Source organism: Cyanistes caeruleus, chromosome 3, assembly GCF_971803275.1.
Source record: "Cyanistes caeruleus chromosome 3, bCyaCae1.hap1.1, whole genome shotgun sequence".
Taxonomy (NCBI): Eukaryota; Metazoa; Chordata; class Aves; order Passeriformes; family Paridae; genus Cyanistes; species Cyanistes caeruleus.
The window spans coordinates 62,657,145-62,682,952 of record NC_141703.1 but is presented as its reverse complement, the minus strand read 5'-3'; the positions used below and the strand labels follow the sequence as shown (position 1 = coordinate 62,682,952).

The 25,808-nt window shown below is 41.8% G+C and overlaps 1 long non-coding RNA gene across 1 annotated transcript; it reads right to left on the bottom strand.

The window, feature by feature from the left end:
• Window positions 1–17,718: 17,718 nt before the first annotated feature.
• Window positions 17,719–24,172, bottom strand: LOC147654189 (uncharacterized). Its single transcript, XR_015284652.1, has 3 exons — window positions 22,116–24,172; window positions 21,278–21,353; window positions 17,719–18,380 (listed from the first exon to the last, which is right to left on the bottom strand). It is a non-coding gene; the product is annotated as an uncharacterized LOC147654189 (long non-coding RNA).
• Window positions 24,173–25,808: the final 1,636 nt, after the last annotated feature.

Genomic DNA, 25,808 nt, shown 5'->3' with positions numbered 1-25,808 from the left:
ATGCTCCTTCTGGAAAAGAAGCAGAGCTATTTGTCCCACAAGACCCATACCTGTCCCTCCTTGTGGCCTAAAGAATCTGCAACACAGCTCCAGCGATGTAAGAGATAAACCCAGGCTTTAGGCATGACTTCATTCCTTGCTGCTTTTTTTTCTCTCTGACTTGCAGCGTCACCATTGGCATAAACAGCCCTGACTTCTCCATCAGCTATTTCCTTCTTTGCTTCCTCCTGCACCGAGTGTGTGTTTTTCACATTTGTATAGTACTTGCAAGCTCAGAAAAGCTCATCTGACTGTGACTGAAACTCTGGCACGTAGCTTGATTTTTTTCCCCTTTAACTGAACTAATTTTTTGCATGATATGCTGCCAACTTTACTTTTCCCCCCTTCCTTCTATATAAACAATATTCCTCTTCCAAATATTTCTTACACATTTGATAAAATGTGTTGCATACGTTAGATGACTTTGGCCCCATTTTATAAAGAACTGGCATAATGCAATATACTAACTCAACTTTGATTCACTGAAAAAATATGTCATTAAGAGCTGTATATACCTCTGATTTTAGCGTACAGACATGATTGACTGTTTCAGTGGTAAGTGATGAAGACATGGCCAAATATAAATAAAAGCTGTACACCACTTTTCAAATGCATGCCTTTTATTTATTTTATAGGAATGGATTAGGTTCTAAAGTTTTTCAGGAGGTGTTGCTTTACCAGTGGCACTTCTGCAAGTACAGCGGTGTTAACCTTGGTTCCTTGGCCAGATTCCAGTGTGGTTAATTATACTCTGCACACTGTGAAATTCCCACATAATTTTCAATTAAGGAAGTTATTTGCCACTTCTCCTACTCCTTGAAAATTATTGGTAAGCTCTGCTGCATACAAAATGGCTGCAGTGCTCCATCCAGAGAGGGGCTGTATGTTAGCCAACACACACCTATAAGTTTATTCTAATTGACCATAGAGATTCTTTGGTCTTATGTTTCATAGGCCAAAAAAACAGGAAGGTCAGAGGCTGGGAACATGAAGATGTCTAAATCCGTGTCACACACCTCACCTAGTTAGAACTGTTTGGAGCTGGTCTGCACCCAAATTTTAACTTGAATAAGTGAATTGTTTGCATTAAAAGTCACCTTTTTGTTGTCAAATCCTAGAGAAAGGGAGAGAAGGATTACATCTGGCTATTAAGGTCTCCCTGAGAAGAGGAAACATTCAAGCTAACATTCACACCACCCTTTCAAGGACATCTCCAGCCTGGGTGGCCTCTGGCAATGATGAACATACTCCTTGCTAGCCAACATATCCTCAGGCACAGCCAGAGTTGCTTTGCCCTTGTCATCCCAGAAGACTCTGGTCTTGTTTTCCAGCCCATCTGCTACCCCAGGAGGTTGCTGTTGTTCATGAGGATTGTGGAAAGACAATGGGAAGGAGACTGTTTCTGGGGCTGTGACCCATGGTCAATAGCTTGAATTCCATGCCAGATACTCAACACCATGCCTTGTTTAGCCGATGAGGAGCCTTTTCCAACACGACCAGGTCTAGCATCCCACATTCCTCATGCCTTGCACCTCCAGCATTCACTGACAAGGTTGGGTCATGCTCAGAGAGGATGCTGCCAGGATCACTGAGGACTTCAGCTTTCACAGAACATATGACAAAGGGAAAATTCCTTCCACTTCAATACTCGGGGAAAGATGCATGCTGGAGTGTCCTTGGTCAAACCAAGGCTGACCTTGACCACAGGCTCAGTGAACATGTGAGGACAGGGTTTTATCTGAAGTCATATTCCTAATCCATCCCATTCTTCCCAGTTCTTGGCTACAGTCAGTTGTTCCTTTTCATCTCTGCCTAACCTTAAGACACTAGAATCTTCTTTCTTCCTTTCCAGTCCTTCCAAGTTTGACTAACTCCCTTGCTATTAAATTAACACTTTTCATGAGCTCTTCTTTCCCTGTTTTTCATACTTTCTATAGCCCCTTGTCAACATTACAAACTGCCATCTTCAACATGTCCACTAATTTTTGGATGCCCCTGTACTTTCTCATCAGAAACACATCTTCTTGTGAATTCAAACAAGAAAAATCCATGCTCTCACCTGCATTTTTCTCCAACTCTGGCTGAAGATTCCCCTGTACTGGAGGAGCAGCTGTTTCCTCTTTTTCCAACACCCTTATTTGACACAGACATGGTACTCTGTACACTGGATAGTCTGCCAAATCAAATAGTCTCCATGATGGATAGTCTCCATCAAATGCATGACCCTCCTGTCTATCCCAATGTACATACAAATATGTGCGTACACAACAAGTCTTCTGTACTGAAACACCATCCCAAAACTGCCACGCTTCCTGCAAGGCAGCTTGTGAGCAGATGCCCCACCCTTTCACTTTTTCCCAGAGGTCACACCTGAGCACTCCACCCCCTGCCACTACTGCACTGCCACCTCTTGACTCTGTTGCGCCATGACTCATTATTTCTAGGATTTTACACAGGTAAATGAAATTATCTTCAGGAGGAGCTGACAGAAGCCATCAACTCAGTGTGTGAAGTGTGGTGAAGAGTCCAATGTGGCCTTTTTCTGTACTGATAACGTCCTTGCTATCTCATTTCTTAAAATATTTTCAGAAGTAGCTTATTCCATGCCTTTGTCAGCATAAGGAAGGTCTCCCATGTTTTATTATGGATTGCTAAAATTGAGGTTAGCTATGCCAAGAGTACTTTTCCAAATCCAGTCACTGTTTTGAAGGCCAAATTGTTCAATAATGGCCTACATCTGTCAAACAGGGGCACTACCACTGACCAAGTGATAAATTTAATCCATGAGAAAGCTCAGAACACATAAACTATATTGTTCCCCATCCAACTAAGCTAGAGAGTAGTTAACTCGCTGTGAAGCCGTTATTTTATAACATCTGAAAAAATGTTCATAATAACGATTCTGTGGAGGCCGTTTTAGAAGTGGGTATAATATTGGAGTGCCTGTGGTAGTGACCCCCTGGGAAGAGCCCCTTGTAAACCATTCATAAACAACATGGAGAGGGGGAGCTCTGTGTGTGGTCTTGACTTGATCTTGCAACTTTGGGAGCTGAACAGCTCAAGGTGGATCCATTTCATAATCACTTTATTTGTTTTGAAATCTCTCAGCATCCTTCAGATGACCTTCATAGGAGTATGAGGCAAGAACTTTAATTATTATTGTACATAAATCTAGTGCTTATCACAGAGAGGCCCTCAATCTCTGTTGGATCCTATATGTATAACTGCAATAAAAACAAAGCAATACTCCCACTAATTACAAAATGAGTATTTAATCTCTCTGTCAGTACGTCTGATGCTTGCAGCATGGCTTGCAGGACTTCCCTGGTAACTGGCAGACAATAAATTCTACAAATGCTACGTGACAGACATCTATTTTGAATATCCATCTCAGCTCCTTGACTTCCCATGAGTTTCTCAAAATAACTTGGTAAACAACCTGCTAACACGGATAGTGGGAGCACCGCTAAAATTGGTTCCTGCTTGTCCACACAAGCCCTGGGATTCCAGGACCTCAGCAGTCCGAGTTTTTGTGGTCATGCCAGGCATATGAAGTAACATATATTGCAGTTTCTTGGCTAACCTGAATTAATGGTGGCATTCAGACCACCCTGCCTTGTAATTTCAAAAAGGTCACCTCAAAGGCCACTGGTGCAGACACAGGAAGAGACGGTGTTCTTATTTTATACAGCTGTGTTGCAGAAAGTCCCAGCTGTGGAAGGAAATAACAGATAACTGTTGATCCAATATTTTTTAAGAGTTTGGTTGTAGAAGCATGATCAATATCAAACTTTGCTCAACCTTGTAAAGTTTGATATTCCTGTTATATCAGAAAGAGGGGTGCTTTGAATAGGCTTTTGAGACCCATGAAAAATTCTGCCTGCTACTTGACAGAACAAATAAGAAGGTGTCCTTGCCAAAAGGAGGTAAAATCTGCAAAATCTCATTTCAAACTGGTTTAACAAAATATTATCAACTGAATAGGTAGAGGGGAAGAAATTACAGAGTTCACTTGAAGGAGTAGTATGTGGGTCTTGCCACAGCAGGATGGGAAATCATCATTTCTGCTAAAATTACAAATAAAATCCCTTCACGGAGATTTAAAACTTAAAGATCTGAATGAAAAGAGAAAGAAGAATTATTTAATCAATGGACAGTAAATGCAATCTAATCCTTCCCTGGTTATCTTTTTAGTGCATAATCAATACAGTCAACACGGAAATAAAAACTGTTACAATTATGGCAATTGTTTCTTGAGCAGCAAGGTCTGACATCATCTAATGAGAGGTTAATTAATAGTTAACTTGGATAGCACAATTACCTAGTGAAACCACATTATTAAACCTCTGGCTGTAACCAGCTTGTAACTTGAGAAGAATTTGCTCATATCTGGCTCTGGCCCATGCTGGAGACTGGGGACTTTAGTGGCTGCTGACTCCTGGCAGTGCAGCCACATGGTGTACATCCAGCATGGAATTCTCCTGGTTGAGATCTAAACATCAGTTACATATACACAGGATTGGCTCAAAGGAGCAGCAAACCAGTCTGCAGCTCTGCAAGAGAGGATGCTCAGGTGAAAGGTGAACTCTGTTTCCACAACTGGGGCTTTTCTAATTACTGTTATGGTGCCTCAGAGGTGTATGATTTGGAAGATACGCCCTCAGCCCAAGCCCACTGTGCCTGGGCTCCTTGGTGGTGCTACAACTGTGACTCTTGCCCTGAAGTACAAAGAGCAAGGCACAGAGTCCTTGCTGGGTGAGCTGACGCAGTCATATGTTCGCCCCACAGGGTTTGTGACCCACGTCTCACTATTTCAAGTCTCAGCTGATGTTTTCACAACTTCTGACAGAAAAGGGGATGCCTCGTTTCTTAAAACTAGATGAAAAATTACTTCTCATAACTTCAACGCCTAAAGTCCGCTTCTGAAACCCAGAGACGTAGTGGACCTGCCAAAAAACCATGAATACTCTCTGTTTGTGTCTCTTTGCTAAGATAACCAGTGTCTGGAAGAAGTTCTGTGTCCTGGGAAGAGGGATCATCCCTACTGTTAAGCTGTTGGAGTGACCCGGTTACAGCGTGGTTTGGGACAGTGCCGGCTGGAGTGTCCCTCTGCAGTTTCCAGGCACAGTTTGGGAGCCAGAGGGTGTCCAGGAGTGGGTGGTCCACAGGCAGCCACCCTGCTCCCAGTGCTGAGCTCCTCTGCCTGCCCAGGCATTGCGTGCTTGGCCTCATGGGGGCCAGACCCATGCGTGTTTTGTAGACTAACACAGACGCAGCTTCAACTCTCAGAAGAAAAAGCTGGCTTAAAGCTGTCAGAAGAGACAAAAAAAAGCAGATATGTACTTGATGATTTTTTAAAAAATGCTATATCAAACATTTTCCAAAGTTAAGAGTAGAATTCACTGAGGACACAAAATTGTCTTCATTGAAATCTTACTAAATGACTTTTATGCATAGATATGTAAAAGTAATTTTATCTTGATTTCAAAAGGATTTTTTTTTTTTTGATTGGTTGGTTGGTTGGTTTTTATTTTTGGAAGCAAGCGTGGTTTTGCTTTCACATTCTCCATTTCTCTCTGCCCTGCCTTTCTCCACTGAAATAAAAACAGGGAACTGGACTGAAGGGAAGGGGAGACTTTTGGGATTCTGCTGTCATTTGTTTTTCTCCAAAAGATGGTAAGGATGAATAAAACATTTCTCCTGCCAAAGAAGAAACAGCCACAAAATCTAGCTGCTCAAAAGATGGAAAATGAGAATGAGAATTTCTGGAAAAGAATTCTGATAGGCATAGGGGATGGGCAGAGAGAGGTAAGGCACTGGAAGCAAGGTTGCATGTAACGGTTGACTGGAGATGAAATCCATCTGGAGCTGACCAGCTGCTTTGAGTGTTTGCTCAAGCTGTACCAACACGACTTGAACAATGATTCTTCTGCTGGTGCAGATCCAACCCCAATTCTATAGCTCGGTCTGCACACTCTGGATGTCTGCATCTTTAACAAAAAAATAATCATCAAGGTGAAAAGAAAGGTTTAATTGGGCACATGGCACCCTCAGTAGGGAAGGACTGAGACAGAGCCTTCTTTCTATAGCAAGGAATTTTGTTTAATTTCCTTGGGTAAAAGACACATGCACTGTGTAGCAATAACAAATAGGAAATAATGTGATATTGGTCAATAAAGCAAAGAGGAAAATCCAGAAAGCCAAGAAAGGGTGGATACTAGTATGTGATATTAATCAAATCAGTTAAGATCCATTGAATCAATGAAGTCACATGCTTGAGATTTATTTCATTTGCTAGCTAAATCCTGGCACAATCAGGAGTGATTAAGTTTATATACAGACACTTTTCTAGGGAAATCAGAAGTACTAAATACAGTCTCAGGCCAGTCTGTCCTGTCTATTTACATTTCATATGGGAAAAGATGCAACATAATATGTCACTTGCAGAATTTGGTTCACTGATAGAACTCTAGATCCCATCTGTTCTGATAATGAATTAATTTCATTTGGTATTGCAGTAATCTGACAAACTGAAGGGTAATTCACTTCATAAAAAGAAAGATTTATTTTTTTTTTATGGAAAGATAACTGTCAAGTTCTCTGGTGCTTTGCAAAGCATAACATTGAGTCCATTTCTCACACTTCTAATTTGCAAATCCATCTCTGTACTTATCCCAGCAGCATTGCTATGCAAACACTTGCACAGGGGCACTAAGAGCCATAGGCCTGAACAAAAAGCCCTGGAGCCAATGCCCTGGAGCTGAGACATTGTTAAGCATTTTGCCATTTGTGGCTGGTTGTGCTCTCATGGTGCTCTGTTCCAGTTATTCAACTGGAATCACCAACTGAGACTGAAACCCTGGTTACTATGTGGTCTGCATCCTGAGAGGATAGAGGATTTCATACTACACTGCATTTTGTAAACATTAATTTTTGGCATACAAAAAATACCATTTTTGTTCATATAGGTTTCAGAATGTCAAAGAGCCAGAGCTAATTAAGGTTCAATGACAGATTTGGTAATTTCTAGTTTGATTGTTTTTTTGGGTTTTTTTCTGTTGTATTTTAAAGAAGAAAAGCCATGGCCATTATGTCCTAATTTGTAAACACTTTATTTGATGGTTGAGACTGGAAAGTATGTTAGTGCTGTTTGTCCTGTCAAAGGCCTAGGAATGGTTTGAAGTCTATTGAGTTACATCTGCTGCTATTTATCAGGGGTGGAGGAGTTACCCTGTTTCTAACACAGTTTATAAAAAGAAGAAAAATTTTAAACTCTGCAATTAGAATTTAATTAGAGGGCTTTTTCCTCCTGACAAAAATTATTTAAGCCTTTCTTTGAACTTCCAAAAAGAATATGTATCTTGTAACTCAGAAACACAAAATGTTCTTCAGTTTTGTGTCTTGCTTGTGGTTGAAAATTCTTGCAGATGTTCAAGTTCAGAAGTGGACTAACAGCAGGAGAGCGAAGCTCAGAGACCGCATTTCTGTCCTTTGCACGTTCTTACACCATGTAGGCGCCCAAATGTCTTCCCAGGAGCACCCGCTGGGGCACTGAGCTGCTTCCCACATCTGCTGCTCACAGGACAGCACCCAAACCCAACACACAGATCTGTTCTGTGGCAGTTTTAAGCACAGAGCTGGAAAACCGCGGTCTGCCTGTCACCCTACAGACGCCAGCAATCCACAATTACTAACTTGGTTTTACTCTCACAACACCTTAGAGAGGAAGGAAAATTTCATACCTGTTGCACTGGAAACCGAGCCAAGGATTGAAACCAGGTTTGCTGAATACCATCTTAATACCCTGCCCTGTCTGCTGTTTGTCAGCTTTGACGGCATACTTGCTGCTGTGCCAAAGCCAGGACTAAAGCAAAACCTTCTCTTTCCATCCTCCTTCCCTGCAGAACAGACACAAAAAGGGGCAACCCACCATCTGTGCTTCTGAGCACTTCTTCACAGGTCTGCCAGCACTGGGATTTCAGTGTGTGGTTAAATAAGACGGAGTCTTCTCAGGTTAAAAAAAAAAGAAGCGTTGGAAATTACTCCATTCTTAAGGTACAACCAAGAAAGAGGTGGAGACAGAGCACAAAGCAGGTACTGAAGAGACCGTGAGGACTGGTACCAGCAGCAGAACTGAAGAGTTATAGAGGATACAAGGAGAAGAGCTTTTCTCACAGCATTTAAAGAAAGCACATCCTTGGAATAAAAATGACAATTTAACAGTCAGAGCCATAGGTAGGAGATATATACTAAGCAATCCTGTGGGGACACCACACCAAGGGACTCAGGAACAGAGAAAACAGAAGTAGAGGGGCATCACAAACCTTAGACTCTTTCCAAGTGGGAAAACTTGCCTATAAAGGAAGGAGAGAGTCAGTTTAGCAAGGTGAGACACAAATTATGAAGTCATGTCTCTTTAGTGCTGCTGCCTCAGCTTCCTAAGATTATGGGGGAAAATTCCTCTGTGATATTCAAACTTTATTAAGAAACATAGAGCTGTGCTTTTATCACATCACTGTGAAACACCTAAAATGTACAACAGCACAGACAAATTTTAAAATAAACTGCAGCAAAATTCATACAGATCACATATCTGTTGTCTTTGAAATCCAACCTCTTGATCAAACCTAGAAGTCAATATTTATAGCAATAACAGTACAAGTCAAAATAGTTTTTCCTTGCAGAAAACCAAATGCCAGGGGGCAAAAATGGTTAAAAAAATCATGTGAAAAATATGTTGTAGTAGTATTTTGTGGGAGCCATAACACAGGTCTCCTGTGACTCTTTCCTCTGCTGCACTCTGAATTCCCTTATTATTCCTAATTTCACATACACCACAGACTTTGCTCTTGCAGATAGGAAAAGGAAATCCCCTAGGGTCCATGATATAGGAGGAAGTTCTTCCTACTATTTTCATCCTTGATAGAACTAATTCAGAATACAATGAACAATTATTTTAAAAAGCTTTAGTTTAGCTAACATGAATTAGAGTGGTACTATTTTTTACCTAGAATTATTTCAGTCCTGGTCAATGCACTTTGGCCTTCTAATAGGAAGCTCACATAGAAAACTAGTGTTTTCAAAGGAATGGTTTCATTGGAACACCAACATTCTGGGAGTGGTCATTGTGAAGTGCCAACAAGCACTGGTAAGTATTTTGCTTTTAACATTACTATCAGATGAAGATATGTGAGAGGAATCCAGACCACCACCTCTAACAAACAACCTAAGCTGTCTACAAAAACATTTTGTTTTAGACATTATACTATTGGGCAATTTAGTTGTTACAGTATGAGAAGTAAGTACAATTCAATTTCCTTTTAACTTTGTTTTTGCCTCTTTTAATTAATTTTTATAATTATTGCAGCAGTAATGTTGCTCAGCAATCACAGTGATAATAGTTTAAAAAAAGAGTCCCTTGTTTTCCAGATTCTCAGCCTCTCCTTGGTCTTTCCTTGGCCTTTATGCCATTGGTGGCATAAAAAATCTCTAAAAATCTATTGCAAGAGATAGAGCCATCCATCTTCCATACCGCATTAGAAATATCTGTAGGACACAGGAGGTAGGTGGGATGTGTCACAAAAGCTAAGTTCAACTTCCAATAAGCTTTAGGAAGCCTTTAGGAAATTCCAGAGTCCAGGAAAAGCAACGAGTGGCATGAAGCCTTACTTACCCTATTTCCTCACCTAGCTCTTGCATTACTTTGGGTAAAACCATTGTATCCACCAGCCACACTTGAAAACTCCTACATTACACTCTCAACAGACTCAGAATTGTCAAGAGATTCCTCTTGAAGAGCTGCTGGGCACAGCCCAAACAGCCCCGGAAACCGAGTCCAAAATACATTTATTTCTTGCAGAAACCAGCATCCCTGATAGGTTTTTAGGAACCATCAGAAAATACTGCTTTCTGAACTGTATTCCTTGAAAACAGTGCTTTATTTTTAGAGAGTTTTCAAATCTTAAATGTGCTCAAATATACCCAAACCCAAACAGCTTGCAAAAATCAAGACAGAATATCACAGCAGTTTATTAGAGAAGGTGATGAGTGTTAGATAACAAGTGATCCATTAAATATTTTGGTCTTCAGTGTAATGAATACTTCAAAACAGTCACATGAAAGTTAACAGTCACCATAGAAAGTGGCATATGCTTACACAGGAGGAACAACAGGAAATACATTTAACACACTTTATTAGTAAAATCAAAAAGGCATTGAAATTCCAGCATGTTAGCATGCTCACAAACTCAGTGACTTTGCAAGAATCAAATGACTTATTAAAAACTCAGCTCTTGCAGAAACAGCTCCTTCTTTAACTGTTTGTGTTCTTTTTAGTTTTAAAAGCCTTCTCATCCATGTAGTCTATGTCACAGCCCTGAAATTCCTTTTTCTCATGAGCGATCCCAGATTTGCTTCATTTCCACATCACAGTGTCATCTTAGCCACGGATGTGCCAAGCCTTTCCTTTGTAAGGAACTCATAACTAATGGACTAATCAGGAGACTTGCAACTCCAACATCTCATCCACTTCAGAAGTGTACAAAATAATAAATTTGTGTGCTAAAGAATTAATGCATTTTACTCCACAAAGAACCACAGACCTCCATCTCAAAATTAATCATTAAACCTTTGGCCCCAGAATCACTCCTGTTATTCCAGATATACTTATGTCTGTTAAAGAAATGAAGAAGTATTTTTTGTCAGGCATCTCAGAATCATGTTCATAATAATTCATCTCAGAATAATGTTAATAATTCAGCATTAAATGTTGTGATGTAGCAGACACTGTCACACAATCCTCAAAGGTCACAGTCTCAATGTGATTTAGAGCCTTTAAGTAGGGCAGGATATCAGTTTTAGGAAACATGCAAATATTCTTTGTTTTAGTTTTTTGGGGAAACTCTGCAATCTGTGATGGCTGTGACAACCTATTCAGGACCCATGGATATAAAACTTTCTCTCTCTCTCACCCGTCCCTTTGGGAGCCTGAGGATGCTCATGATGCACATAAGGATAGCAATCATTAACTCCATATTAGGATAACAACCACAACTAAGATTCATGCTTCAAGCTTCACTTGTATTTATCAAGTGCCTTCATAAGCTTTGAGGATGGGAGAGGATTTCCTCTGGCCATGCTAGGAGAAGTTTGCTGTTGCTGCTTCCCCTGGTGCAGTGCACCAACACCTATCAATCTTAAGCTGTACAATCACAGCAGACAAGAAGCTTCCCATTCTCTGCCAACAGCACTGAGTTTTGACAAGAGGAATATTCCTTCCCATCCTGAAAAGTGATTAAAAGTGATAAACAGGAGATTGGGCATAATCTGTGAAAAATCTATTGAATGTGTCTTGGCTCTGGAACCCAAGTGCATTTACTCCCTCTTCAGAGAGTTTGGTTACTGCCTTCTCTGTCACTGATCACTAATTAAGAGGGTAAATGAATGTGACAACTGGATCCTACTGCACTTGCTTGAAGATGACACCTCTTGGAAAGGATCAGTTACATTTATTACCAAGGGACAGGTGGATCAGGTATATTGCATCTGGCTGAGAGGGAGCGTGTTTTCCCATAGTACCCTCACAGTGCTGTGCTTCCTATTTGTAACTGAAAAGGTGTTGATAACACACCAGTGTTTTGGCTTCTGCTGAGCACTGCTGGCACATCAGCACTGCCTCTCCAAAATTCTGCCTCACGTCTGTAGGCTGGGTTTGCAAGATTTTGGGAGCAGACACAGCCAGGACAGCTGACCCAAACTGACCAGAGATATTCCAATACCATGTGACATTGGCTAAGCAATAAAAACTGGGAGAGGAAGAGAAGGAGGCAGAGCATTCATTGTCTTCCAGGGCAATCAGGGCACACAACAAAGATCTACTTCCCAGGACGTGGGAGGGCATCACATGCTTATTGGAAGTGGAGAATAAATCCTCTCTATTCCTTTGCTTCTGCACACAATCTTTGCTTTTGCTTTTATTAAACTGCCTTTATCTTGGCCCACAAGTTTTTGCCATCTTATTTTCTTCCTCCTCCATCCTGCTGAGGGCAGAGAGTATGGGAGAGTGACTTGGTGGTGTCCAGCCAATGTCAACCCACCACATCAGGAAATCTGGTTTATTTTGTATGAGACTGTAGGCTGAGGAAGTTAGAGGCTGTTATACATCTCTCTTGGTTTAACCTGAAAGCTGAGATTTTAGCCACATTTCTACAGTCTCATGTCACTGCATCGTTCCTTTGAATCCATCACAGAAAATAAGGAAATGCTGCTCCATACCATATCTGTGTTGTAGGTAATAACATGGGGTGATGTGTCATCCCTGGAGAGAATGGCACAGGGGCAATGGCACCTCTGCAAATAAGCACTTCAACTGTGGGATTATATAACAATGATTTAGGTCCTACTTGACTTTCTCTTTTCTCTATTTTCCTTGTGTCCTAATCCAGCCCCATAATTTCTTGCAGTTATAGTTCTCCTGGATTAATCAAACTGCACTTTCAGTTTACTTGTGACTTGTCAATTTTTCTAGGTTCTAATAGACAAACATGACCAACCCAATGCTCCCCCAAATATCTATGGCACAGTTTTAACATTTTGAGGATTCATATTCTCCAGAGAAATCAATGAGATCTGCAGGTACCACCTTTTATGTAGTAGTAGAGGGCAGTAAGGTCCTCCTCAGCCTTCTTTTCTCCAGGCTAAACAACCCCAGTTCCTTCAGTAGCTCTTCATCAGACTTCTGCTCCAGACCCTTCCCCAACACCATTGCCCTTCTCAAGACATGCTCCAGCACCTCCATGTCCTTCTTCTATGAGGGACCCAAAACTGCACACAGTACTCGAGGTGTGGCCTCGCCAGTGCCGTGCACAGCAGCCGATCACTGCCCTGGTCACTCACACATAAAAGTACACAGAGCAGTTTTTCAGAGAGATACAAGGTCAGGTTCATAAGAGGCTGCCTTAATGCTCTTTCCATCTCTGCAGTTGTTTTACAGGAAAAAATGTATAAGGCTTAAGTATGGAAAAGATATTACAGAGTCCAGTAAATTGTTGGAGAAGACATCCAATACATCTGAAATATATGTACTCCTGTTCTGTTCTTTGTCATTTTGCTGCTATCCATAGTGATGTGCTGAGCACAAGTTCAATGTTCATTGACATTCAACAATGAAAAACCATTACTCAAACCTTATAAAGAAATAAGGAAAATTTAGGAGCCATAAAAAGATGAGCTTGACTTCTCCAATTTGTTTTCTTCCTCTATATAAATCAGAGTTCAGTTTACACTAATTGTTGTGGGTTAAATGTAAAAGGTATGGCTAAGCAGCCACTGAATGTTTGAGCTTATTTCAAATATTTGGACATATTTGGTAAGATTTTCAGACCCTGCTCCTTCTCTGTCTCTTCTGCTCTGTGGGAAGGCTGTTTCTTAACAGCTTGACAGCCCTCTTTAGATTTCCCCTGCATTGAGTTGAAGTGGGTAAAGGACACAGCTGGGGCTCTGAGCCAGCCTTACACTTTCAGGGCTTTAGTTAATCACTTTCCTTCCCTTCCCTCTTATCCAGATGGCTCATAAATGACAGAGAAATTACATTTAATATCTTATCTTCTTTCTTTGTAAGTGCTAGATGGGGAGTTCCTGGTGTCATTCCCGACAGAAGAAAGGAATCCACATAGTAAATCCTTTTCCATCACTAGGACTATATTTTTAAGTTGAAGAACATTGTGTTATTCATATCATCTCTAAGATGATCTTTATTAAATATTTCTCCAGCTTTTGCCCTCAGCTCAAGCTGACTTAATGCAGAAATTGAGAAAGTTTCTTCTAGCCAGTGATATGTCTACTAGGGGGAGACATGAAAGTTTTTAATTTCCAGGACTATTGTTAGAGCAACTTCTGAGGGGTGCTAGATGAGGTTACTAGGAAAACAACAGCAGAGAAAAACTATTGCCTAATCACAGGAAGGTCTAAATCCAGCCCTGATGGACAGGCAGAAGGGAACAGCATCTGGTCTTCACATCACAGAGGGTAGCTATCTCAGTGGCTTCTTGCACAGAAACAAAATTTTAAAAAAAAGTTTCACTGTGGCAATGCTTATCTTGGAACAAATTAATACCCTGAAACAGAGGCAGTTTGGGTAGGGAAGGTTCCTGTGCTGTATGAGACCATTTAGTCATCCCTGGTGAATAAATAAGCTGGTGCCTTTCTTTTGTTGCTGCCTTTCTTCCTGCGTCATCTCAGCCAGGGAATGGGTGTGGGTGAGAAGAAAGGAAAGCCCCATGGCTGCGCTGTTGTCCAAAGGGGGAAGAGAGAAGAAAGGAAAAAGGAAAACAGCTGAGCCTGTTTGGACCCCTCCATCATCATTACCTTTTGATTCAGAGGTCATCTACCCAAATGAAGAAAGCCAAAAAAAATATATCCAAGGAGCCTGTTCCTGCAACTGCAGATTCACCCCATGCACTTGTGCAATTTGGTAAAATCCTCTGTATCAAACATACTCTGCTTGTAAAATGAAGCTAGGAGGTGCTGTCCTTTAGAAAGAATTTTCAAAACCTCATATGAAAAGTACTTAGCTGTATGTCTTATTTTTACCAGTGCAGCTGTCCTGCTCAATTTATTTCTTCCTGGAGAAAGTGGGCTCTACAAAATAAAATAATACATTTTCTTGGCTGTGTTCCTCTAACATGTGAATACAGTCCCCAGCTCCACTGAACATTGTAGCAGACAAGCAGAAGACATTGTTTGCAAAGTATTTTTGTCTTAGACAAGCAAAGAAAATTAATTGTTTTTCCATACAGTCCTTTAGTCAACAGTGAGCTCATGCACAGTATTGAAACCACACCCCTTCATAATATACATATATCATACTTTATCTATATTTTATCTATCTGCACTTCAGCAGCCCGCTCTAAAACCCTTCATGAGTCACAGATTTTGACTGGCTTTGGATTAGACCATATGTATCTTAACTATCATATAGCCACTCAACTGCATGAACTTCCAGTATTATCTGAAAACAAGAGCCTTACTTAGAAATGGGAAAAATTTTCACATCTTATTCTCTAGCTCTGTTCTCCACACCGATGTATATCTGCCCACAAGGAGCAGGTGCCACATCTCATCCCAAATATACAGTGCCCATCTGAAGTTTTAAGCTTCTAGCAAAATATTGTTAAGAGACAACATAAGTAGTCAAGAAGAATTCTCTGCAGCTCACAGCAAATTCCACTGGTCTTACAAAATCCAGAGACCACCTTACCTGTACTTGAACACCCACATCTGGTACCTGATTGGCAAATCAGGTCTAGATCCAGCAGCTGGAAAATGATGGATAGTGATGAGCTGTTCCATATTGCCACAGAAACATGCCAAGAAGGAAAATGCACAGAGCAGAATGGGGCAGGGGTTACAAAAAAACCCATCCCTTGGTCTCATAGTGTAATGTGCTCTGGATAACACAATCTTGATACAGCACTCTGCTATACCACAATGTGCACAGAACTGAATTCTCCTAAGACTTCAGTCCCATCAACACATGATGAAAGCAACAAATTTCCCTTGAAATCAATACACATAAATAGCTGCTTGTGGTTAACCATGCTGCCACAGCTCCTTGCACCTCATTGAGGAATAGCTTTTTCTGTAAGCACAGGAAAATACCAGGTGAAATATTAAAACCTTGTGCCACAGTGAGATATAAGAGGTCTTTTCCAAAGAAATCAAACTTTTGCAGAGCTCATCAGCATTTCTGGCATTTCTGACACTGTCCACGGGCACCAACTTGAAATGTGGGCTCCCCTTGGTGCAGTGGGATGTGTAGGAAGTGTTCACAAATAAGATTGCAATCCAAGAATTAGGCACTAATTTAAGATCTACAATATTAATTAAATCCTTTTGTAACACAGTCACAGACACCAGAATTTGTCTAACAAATTTCTCTTAAGTATGGTGCTAATGTTTCTAGACTACTTTTGTTCTGTGAAGGCTCCAGGTCCAAGCGGTCCTTCATGAGGATAGATCCAATCCTTCATTTAATGCAGATGCTGTGGCAGAGCAGCTATTGCAAAGATGAATTATCTTTTTGTTCTTTTGGAGACTTTCTGTTTCTTTTGAATGTACCTTTGAATACTTGAAGTTCCTATGTCAATGCCAAACATTAGCATACCCAATAGCAAAAGATTTACATAGACCTGGTACACAGCAGGAAAAGAAGGTGGATCTTGAAAGGCAAAGGATTTTTGCCCTACTAGTAAAGGCAGAACAAACCACACCCTGCTGTATGGAGCTGGCCTTTTGCATGCCAGCTTTGGGGGTTTTAGTGAATGTAATGGAATTTCTTTCTGTAAGACAAAAGCAGAAAGCATGATCTGGTAGCCACATGGCAAACACAAAAGCAAATCACAGAGGCTACCCTCTTCAAAATTGGTGAGTACATTGCGAGGGCTGTGCCCTTTGCTCCCCTGCATCTCATCAATCTCTGAAGCAGCAGGCAGAGAAGGAAAACTGGGTGTGATATGCTCTTTCAGCCAGGAGAAGAGAAGTATTTTCAGGACATGAAGGTAGAAAGTGGCTGACCCACCGTCCCAGCCCCCCAGCAGCTCCAACATCTTTGCGATGAACCAGCCACAGCATACACAGGGAGAACACCGTGGCCCAGAAATGCCTGGCATGCAGATCTGTGCATCACCCTTGCAGCACCACTCTGGCCCCATTCCCAAACTTCTCCTCAGCTCCCAGCACCAAAAAGATTGCATCATCACCGTTTGGTGCAAACCACACCTTCAATATTTTGGCCTGCTACTGAGGGATGTATTATTGTAAGTTTACAGACACCAGGCATTCTGGAAGTAGTTACCAAGAAGTTGGCACAGTGGGAAAGCTGCCATTTTCACAGGAGTTTAACACAAGAAAGTATTTTCTGCTTTCACCATTAGCTTTTCTGCTTTTCTTTGCTTCACAGCAAAGCCACATGAGGGCCAGACACAATAACTGCAGTTTGAGCAGCACTTGCCGATCCAATTTCTCCTGCCTATTTTTCACTTGCCTTAAATTCTAGAGACTATCTAACCCTGATACAGGTTTAAACCACAGAAAGCAGTTTGGGGAGACATTTCATTGTTTGTTTTTCTTACTTCTCGCTCTGAAAGGGGAGGAAAGGGCATAGGAAAAGGATGAAGCACTGGACAACTTTAGCTAAGGCAGATGCAGTCCATCTCTTATAGCTTATACACATGTAATTGGTAACAGTGCTTGGACCTTGGACTAAAAGTACAAATTTCCTCTTATTTAGCCAGTCCTTCCCCCCTCAACACCCACCCAAAGGCCCTAATCTAAATCAGATCTGGGTATTCAGGAAACATATAGGCCACTACAATGAGCAAAGTATCTGCAAGTCGTCCAGAAACTCAATTTCCTTCCTAAAGGAGTAGCACAACAGGGTTTATTTTGTAAGGAGAAAAAAATTCGGTTTGGTTGCCTACACTAAATTTTCTGTCTCTTTGGCTGAGCCCCTCTGAAGCATCCAGGAGCTGAGGACAACTGGTTCACTTCTTAATGATTTTTTTATCACTACCTTGTTCACTTCCAAATGTGGAAAAAAATGTAGCATCACACTGCTAACACCAAATAAAAACTTTAGTCATTTCCACCCTCTCAACAATAAAGAGAGAAAAGTGATGATAGTAGAATTTTATTGGCTTTATTTAAACAGCTTCTTCTCCCCCAACAATACTGTGCTGCTACTATAAAACTTTTCTGACATATTACTTTAAACATTAGCGCATGGACATGCCAGCTCTGCACTTCAGGAGCTGCAGCTCAATGCCAAGAGCTATTAGTCACATTAAGAAGTCTCTTCACAATAAGGCAGATAGAGACAACAGTGTCTGAGTCCTCCTACCTTCGGTGCCACCCTGTGCTCTGTCACCCCCCTGGCTGTGGCCAGCTTGCCCAGGGCAGCTCAGAGAGGCTTTCTGCCAGTAGCTGGGAGTGTGAGAGGTTTTGGGGAGCAGGAACTTTCTTTAGCCTGGTTTTAAGGTGGATGCCTCTGCAGAGCTTCACAGGAATTGCTGCAGCCAGCTGAGGACAAGTGATGAGAGAAGGGAAGAACAATGAAGTTAAGCAAACAAATGTCTCGTTTAGGTCTGGGGAATTTCTAGTCTAAATACATCACTATCCTCCTTCGGTATACATGTGTGTGCTGCTCCTCAGGACAAATGGGGCCTTTCTTTTCTGACCCCTTGACTTCAGCAGGGATTGCACAGCTGGGATGATGACTTGTCTCCTCTTATTAAAACCACTTCTTACAAGTGTCGGCTGTGTCTCCGTGTTCCTCTGAGTCACTTCTTCACAGGAAAGAGAAAAACAGAAAATATCTTAAGACCCGATCTATCATCCTTATTCACTTTTATCTATATTTAACCTGGTACGGGGTGAGAAAAATACATCCAATGTTATTAAAAAATTGTGATTTATTAAGTAACCATTCTGGGTGTTTATCTGTCTACATTTTTCCCCAAGTACAGGTAAAAGCAGGAGAATCTGAAATGGCCAGAGCACTCCTAAGTAAAGACACAGCCTAGACAAAGCAGAATATTCCAGAAGAGACAGAGAGGGAGGCAGCATCCAGAGGGAATCAAACAAACCACATATATGACTGAAGAGAAGTCTTAATCATACCTATAAAAATAGTAATATCAGTGGGTTGATTTTTGTTTGTTTCTTTTACTTTTGCATTTAAAAGAAGCACATTCTCCTGCTGATCTCAGGCAGTGCCAGTTTGTAACATAACACACATGCTGAAATACAGGATGGAAAATGTGTACACACGCTGCATAAGAGAAGCTACAATCTGCAGAAGTGAATGTTGCATCCATATATCAATTGAAATGACCTACAATTCAGGGAGTAATTGTTTTGAAACAATCTCACATGAATTCACCTTCACAAGATTAGAGGCTGATGTCACCAGGAGGGTGAAGTCATCAGCAATGACTTAAGCTAATGGGATAATGCCAGAAAAACTCGATCAGTCTGTTGAGAAGAGCTTAACTCCTTCCAAGCAACAAGGAATGCTGAGAACTATTTACCTCCTTTGTTTGCAGCATTTCCTGAGTGGATTTTAGCACAGGAAAGCTCATGGTTGACTAATGGGGACAGGGAATGAAATCTCCTTCCTACAGTGTGCCTGGTAATCGCTGTTTGGAAATTTTAAAGCCATACGTCTGACTTCAAGTCAAACTTCAAGACAGAGGAAACTGGCAGTAAACTGTGGGGATAAATTTGTGATGTACAGACAATTCCAGCACCACTAACTCATGGGAATCCTCCCTGCTCATTTTAGGTCACCGACACAGCGGGATTCGGCAAGAGGACTTGGGCTCAGCTTTACATTCATTAGAGACAAAGATTCAGAACAGAGACGTGGCCTGTGGTGACTATGGCAAGCCTTTCCCAGACACCACGAGCAAACCAAGCTGCCCATTGCCACACCTGGTGTGGCTGACACCAGGCCATAGCAGGCAGCTGTGCCAGCTCAACACGTGTTGGGTGTCTTCCTGAGGTAATAGCAGAGCACATGATTTAGAGTCAGTGGCATTAAAAACGATTGGAGTCATCGCGGAAAGTACAGATATTTTTGTTTGACTGTGTAATGCGTGCCTGTGTGGGAGTGGTGTGAGCTTGTTCTATTTCCAGCCTGTGAATACCGAGGTGTGACAAGCCTGCTCCGCTGTTCCTTCGACAAATGGTGCTGGCAGTGCCACTCCCTGGCAACTGCAAGGAGCTCGGGCACAGCGCAATCCTTCGGAAAGAGTGCTAAAACCAAGAGGTGGGCCTGACCCTGGCTGCTGCAAAGCTGACTGGCTCCATGCACTTGGATTCGGAGCCCCAAGCAGAGCGTACAGGAAGGATTTGCTGGTGTGGACAAGTGGCCCTTGCCAGGCTGGTGTGCAGGTTGCTTTTGCTCCTGATGTGGACATTCTCAATGCATGCAGTCGATGTGGCACCTCAGGCAGCTCATTGATAGCATTTAAGAGAGCCCCCAAGCCCCACCTTTGCAAGCTACAGCTCCACACACAGCTGCAGAGCCCAGGTGGGCTCCAATTTTAATGAAGCCAACTCAGCTCTGCTCTGCTCTGATTCCCTGGAAATAAGATAGAGCTTGGCCCTCTGTCTATCTGAAATGTTTTTCATGTTCGAAAGCCAAGTGTTCTCTTTAAGCCTCTCTTACTCTGCAGCACTCTTATAACTCCATTGTATTCTTAAAACTCATTTACTTCATAGGGCTTGAAAGAGAAAAACACTCTCTCACAAAACAAGTCTATGCTTTGAGTTGAAATGCTGAAGGTTAAATGTTGAAAGGTGCTCTAAAAGTACACGCTGGTTGAATTATAAATATGGGCATGCACAAGTCCAGCCAACATGACATATCAATCCTAAAAGAACTTAAGCTGTGATCTTTCCAGAATGGCTCAGCTGGCAGCCTGTAGGCCAGATGTTGCTAAGTAGGTTAGCCCATCATCTTTTTCCACAAAGGAGTTAAAGGATGACTTTGTATTTTTATTTGGACAACAGGCAGAGGCAAATGTCCCCTGTATCTGCCCAGCTCTCAGATATGCCACCACCACAGATATGTGGGACTCCAGCCTGCTCCTGAAAGACAGGCAGAGAAGCCAGGGCTGCCAGTCCCTCTGGCCAGGTCGCTTCAGCTTGCAAGGAGAAGAGGATCCAAGAAACAATTTGCAGCCCTTTTGGACATCAAAATGAAGTTGTCTGCATTTAAAAGATCTATGTGTTAGCTTCAAATGGCCTCATGTTTAACAGCATGCTTTCCCAAGCAGGAAATATTTGTTCGAGGAAAAAATCTACAGCTGCAGACAAAAGGACTCAACAAGAATTTAGGCCCAGGTTGTCCTGGTTTCACAGGACCCACACTGTACCAGACAGAGAAATATTGAGTGATTCAGCAGTGTACTGCAGAAATACAATATCCTTCCTCTTCCCCTTTTCCACTTCACTCTTCACCCTGGCAGATCAGTTTCAAAGCAATCTGTCCACCCTGAAAATGGGTTGACTAAGTATGAACTGAGTATGAACATAGTCATTTGTGCAGTAGTAGAAGACAACTTCCACACAGGAAACTCATGCCTGTTTTGAAGAAATTAAGAATCCATGGATTGGGATGTGGCTCAGTTTTTGCACTTTCTATTTTGGCCTTACATTGCTTACATTTGCTTCTTACCTGGGCAAAGAATCTATTTTCCTGATGGCACTGAAGGGAAGACAAATTACTCCGTGTCCGAGAGGCAAATTTTGAGCTGCATAGCATAAACAATAAACAATGAAACAACAGATCAGGGCAGAGCTAAGAGTACTGCTAAGGTTTCAAAGGAGCAGGAACTACTATGCCTTCATCCCAAACCCATCCTGACTCCCTCTCCAAAGAAGAGTGCTCCTTTAGGGCTTATGAACTAGCACAGTTGAATGCTTCATCTACAAATCTCTACTTAGGACCCCACTTGCTTAGTGCTCTAGTCAAGTGTTATACAGTTAAATGAAATAAGAACCTCTGAATTCTGCAATGAGTGACACAGAAGTGCAGTGCCCTGAACTCCCTTAACAGCAAGTAAAGGTGAGGGAGCTCCTCCACAGCTCAGTGCATCAGAAGGCTTCCTCAGCCTCTGAAGGTGCCTATTTCTTTCCAGCAATTGCAGAGGGCCCTGGGAGGGACTGAGCTCCTGATGAAGGTGGCACAGGTAAGCACCTGGAGTTTGATGGGGGGTGACCAGCACTTCCTGCCCTGGGAAAGCAGCCAGCACACATTTTGCTCTCACAGACTGGGACAAGGGGTTGTGGTTGCCAGTTCCTCAGGAGACACTCTGAGCTTTTCCTTCTAATAGAGAACTCTGCTGGAGCCATCTGGCTCCTGGAGTGAAGGGAAGAGAAGAAGTAATTCCACCTCACTCATTACCCTGCTGTGCCTTATGTAGGGACCCATACTGAAAACTTATAAAAAATATCAAGACCTTATATTCTGTAAACCAAGCCCCAAAAAGGGAAATTTCTACAATCTTAATTACAATTTGCTGTAGAGGTCCAATTCCAGCCAGTTTTCCAAAGCTTGTGGCAGCTGACTTATTATTCTAGCACGCTTGATGGAAATACAAAATTGCATATCCCTCTTTGCAAGATGACTTCTCGGACTCTGGCGCTTGCTGGCTGTCAGTGGATTATATATTGGATTTTTCTGTCAGCATGTAATAAAAAGGAAGTTTTAAAAAAAAAAGTTAAAGCAATACATGAAGATAATTCCATTCATATTAGGTATTTTAAAACCCACCAGCTAGTTTTGGGCTGCCCATGTATGGATAACTGAATGAAAAGCATGAGGTCTTCAGCCGCTCGCAGAGCTATGCAAGGGCTGGCCATTAATTTCATTTTTATGCTACCAGGGAGAACTGGGGATTTCCTGCTACCAGCAGTGCTCACACACTGTAAAGGATTGGCTCTAGATTTTGGCCACCTTAAATACACAGAGCTAGGGTAACTGGCAGGAGAAACTTTCACTGCGTTTTCTCCCAGTGCATTCATCAGAAGGCTTTCCCCATGTTGACTGGATGAGATTAGCCAGAGAAACACCAGGAAATTACTGTGGGGATGTCTTCCCCTTCCTCTTTCTCTTTCCCCACTACCTCAGGCTTCATGTAGTAGGGCAGAGCCATCAATGTCTGTCCTAAATGCCATAGCAGCATCCTTCTCAGAGCTTGCTACCCACCACATCAGGCTATTTAACCCACCAATGGGTGACACTACCCAATCTTCGCCAAACGAAACCCCCACAGGCAAATTCAGCTGTTCTGGTCTCTGACAGGTCCAACAGGATACAGTCCACAGCACTGCACATCATGCAGCACAAGGAACATCTTTTTTGACTACTGCAATCATCTTGTTCCCTGTCCCCACATCATACAGGAAACAGCTTTCACACAACCAGTAAAGCAGATAACGTGTCTGCTTGGGAAGGCAGCACCAAAACTGTTAAGCAAGTCCATAGAGCTACTTTGCTGGTAAGATTTTAGAGAGCTGGAAAGGGTAGAAGAGTTAGCCCAGCCAGATGTAGCTACTCTCTGACTCAGGAGAAGATCTTCAATCATATTATTAGAACATTCCTGAATTAACAGGGCTACTCAAAAATTACTCACAGCTCATACTGTGTCTTGATCTGTACAAATAATCTGTTCTCCAGTCCCTTGACAAACAAATAACAATGAACAGGAACAAAACCATTTTGAATCAAAAATTATTGAAGTGCAATTTAATTCCTGTACTTAAAGTTAGGTACTTTTATAAATAAAATACCATTTTGGAAAAAAAAAAAAATCACTTTATTTAGAAAACAACCTTTAAAAATTTTTAAAAGAATCAGCTGTTTTTCAGCCAAAATAATTTGATGAGATCAACAAAAGTTTTGCCAGCAGCTTCAATAATCCAAATCTGCATTTTGAATTTTTTTTCATATATATTGAAAGACCAAAACATTTCCCTCAGCCCTGGATGCAAGTTTAGTCCTAAAAGATGCCCATTTTTCACCTCCCTGTGTTGGACGTGGCATATTTTTCTTTACTTGCTCTTTATAGCTTTCATGATATTAGGGAATTTGAATAGTAAACACTGAAAAGAAAAGCTTGCTATTTGTAATCTGATCTTTAATCCCAGCTTTCCCCTATGTACATTTTGTCTAGGGAGCTTTGTTTTTCAAAAACATAAGGGAAACTCATCTGCTAATCTGTCAACAAGCCATTCATCTGTAATGTCTGCTCTACATTTGTTTTGCTATGTCACTATGCACCGAATGTTTGATGCAGATGTTTTGACACAAGTAGTAGAGCAAAATGAAATTTGTTGTTTCCTGGCACCACCATCCTCAAAAGATTTATTTAAACAAGAAAATCTGGACTAATTTTTAAAAATAAGAGTACTCCATGACGATGCGTGACTTCCCAATACCTCCAGTCAAGGTGTTGCCTTGGTGTTTTAAGGACATTAAAACAGCAAATCTTTTATGCCTTCTAAAAAGATACAGAAGAATGATTTTGCTCTGATTTCCACATTTATGGTGGAATCCAATGCACAGCTTCTGTTAAAGAAAAGTAGAAAAGTTAGTTTGCAACAGGCACCTCCCAGATGAGAACTAGTCCAAACACTCAAAGCCAGAACTGAAACACTCCTGTCTGTTCCCATATGTTGCACCAGTAATTGTGCCAGACATCTCACCACCTGAGAACGGATGGAAAGACATCTGCTTCCTTTCAGACAGCACCTTACACCAAGCCCTGGGCTCCTGCTCACTCAGTCCACTTTCTTTAACTGCTTCCACTTCAGGAGAGGGGAAGAAATAAAAACCAAATCCCTCTTTCCAGCAAATATTACATGGGCAGTGTGACTCATGTAGAAATGGTTGGTCGGACACTCAAACCCAAAGTTTTAGGTTCCAATCACATTGCCAACAGGTCAGTATATATTTTAAGAGATATGTAAAGGCATAGGAAGCCAGATCACCTGGGTTAGGCTGGGTGGCTGGATAACCTGATGCGGTCTTTATTTGAGACACCCTAATTTATGTAGGAACGGGCCATGGCCACATCACCTGCTAGTGGGATCCTGGCATTCGCACGCGCTGTGGAAGGGGTGGATGGCTGCATGTGCCTGACCCAAGACACCAAGCCAGCCTGTCTTCTTCCCTTCCATGTAGTTCCCAAAGGCAAAAGTCACATCTGAGGGCTGTGCTCAGGAGTCAGCACTAACAGCAGAGTTGGCAGGGGGGTTGGAACTCAAGAACACACTCAGACTCCCTGCTTATGTGTTTGCACAGGCACATCATAAGGTTAGTTCATCCCATTGAATTTTACTTATGGGCCCCTTAAAGTCACTGGGTTGAGACAGGCTCCCCCTGGGAGCAATGATTTGCTTTAGGGCCTAAATTTAATGCAGATCACATCCGAAAGCACCTCTTTCTCTGCAGGCTCTTGAAAACCCCTGCCAACTGTCTAAGACCTGTTGCCTAAACGTAGATGGAATCAGCGCAGCCATAGTGCCAGCACTGGTAATATATATATGTGTACATATATATATATATATATATATATATGTATATATGTATGTATGTGCATTTCTAAGCATCTTCACACAAAGGATCTTCAAAAATATTTTGTTTTAAATTTACAGTGGAGAGAACTATGCCACAGTCACTCTAGGAAGCCTTAATGAGGTGCCCTCAGAAGCCATAGAGGAATGAGACTCTAGGCATGAGCAAACCCTCAACCTGTAGAGACGTAAAATGAATTCACAACTGTGAAGATGATGCCACTTGGACTACTTCCAGAGGCATGAGGACCATCATAAATTACCATGTGGCTGCCAGCCAAGAGCTTGCAGCTGAGGCAGGTTTTCTGCTATCCAGCTGGGAGGATGAAGCACATCAGGAGAGGCAGACTGGAAGCCAGGGAAACAAGGAGAAAAAAGCAGGAGAGCAAAGGACTAGTCACTTCTAGCACTGAGTCTCATTGTTAGACTAGATTCAGTAGCTAGAAAATGTAGCAGTACTTTTGCTACTTTATACGCTTCATCCTCTGATCCGGATGAGCTTTTCAAGTCATTGCATCTCTGCATTTCTGTAAGCATAGCCATGCTTGACTCTATCCTATTTTCATATCCAATTTTTACAGTGTGCTCATCACAGGAAAAAAAAAAAGTTACTATTAAGCCAAAAAAAA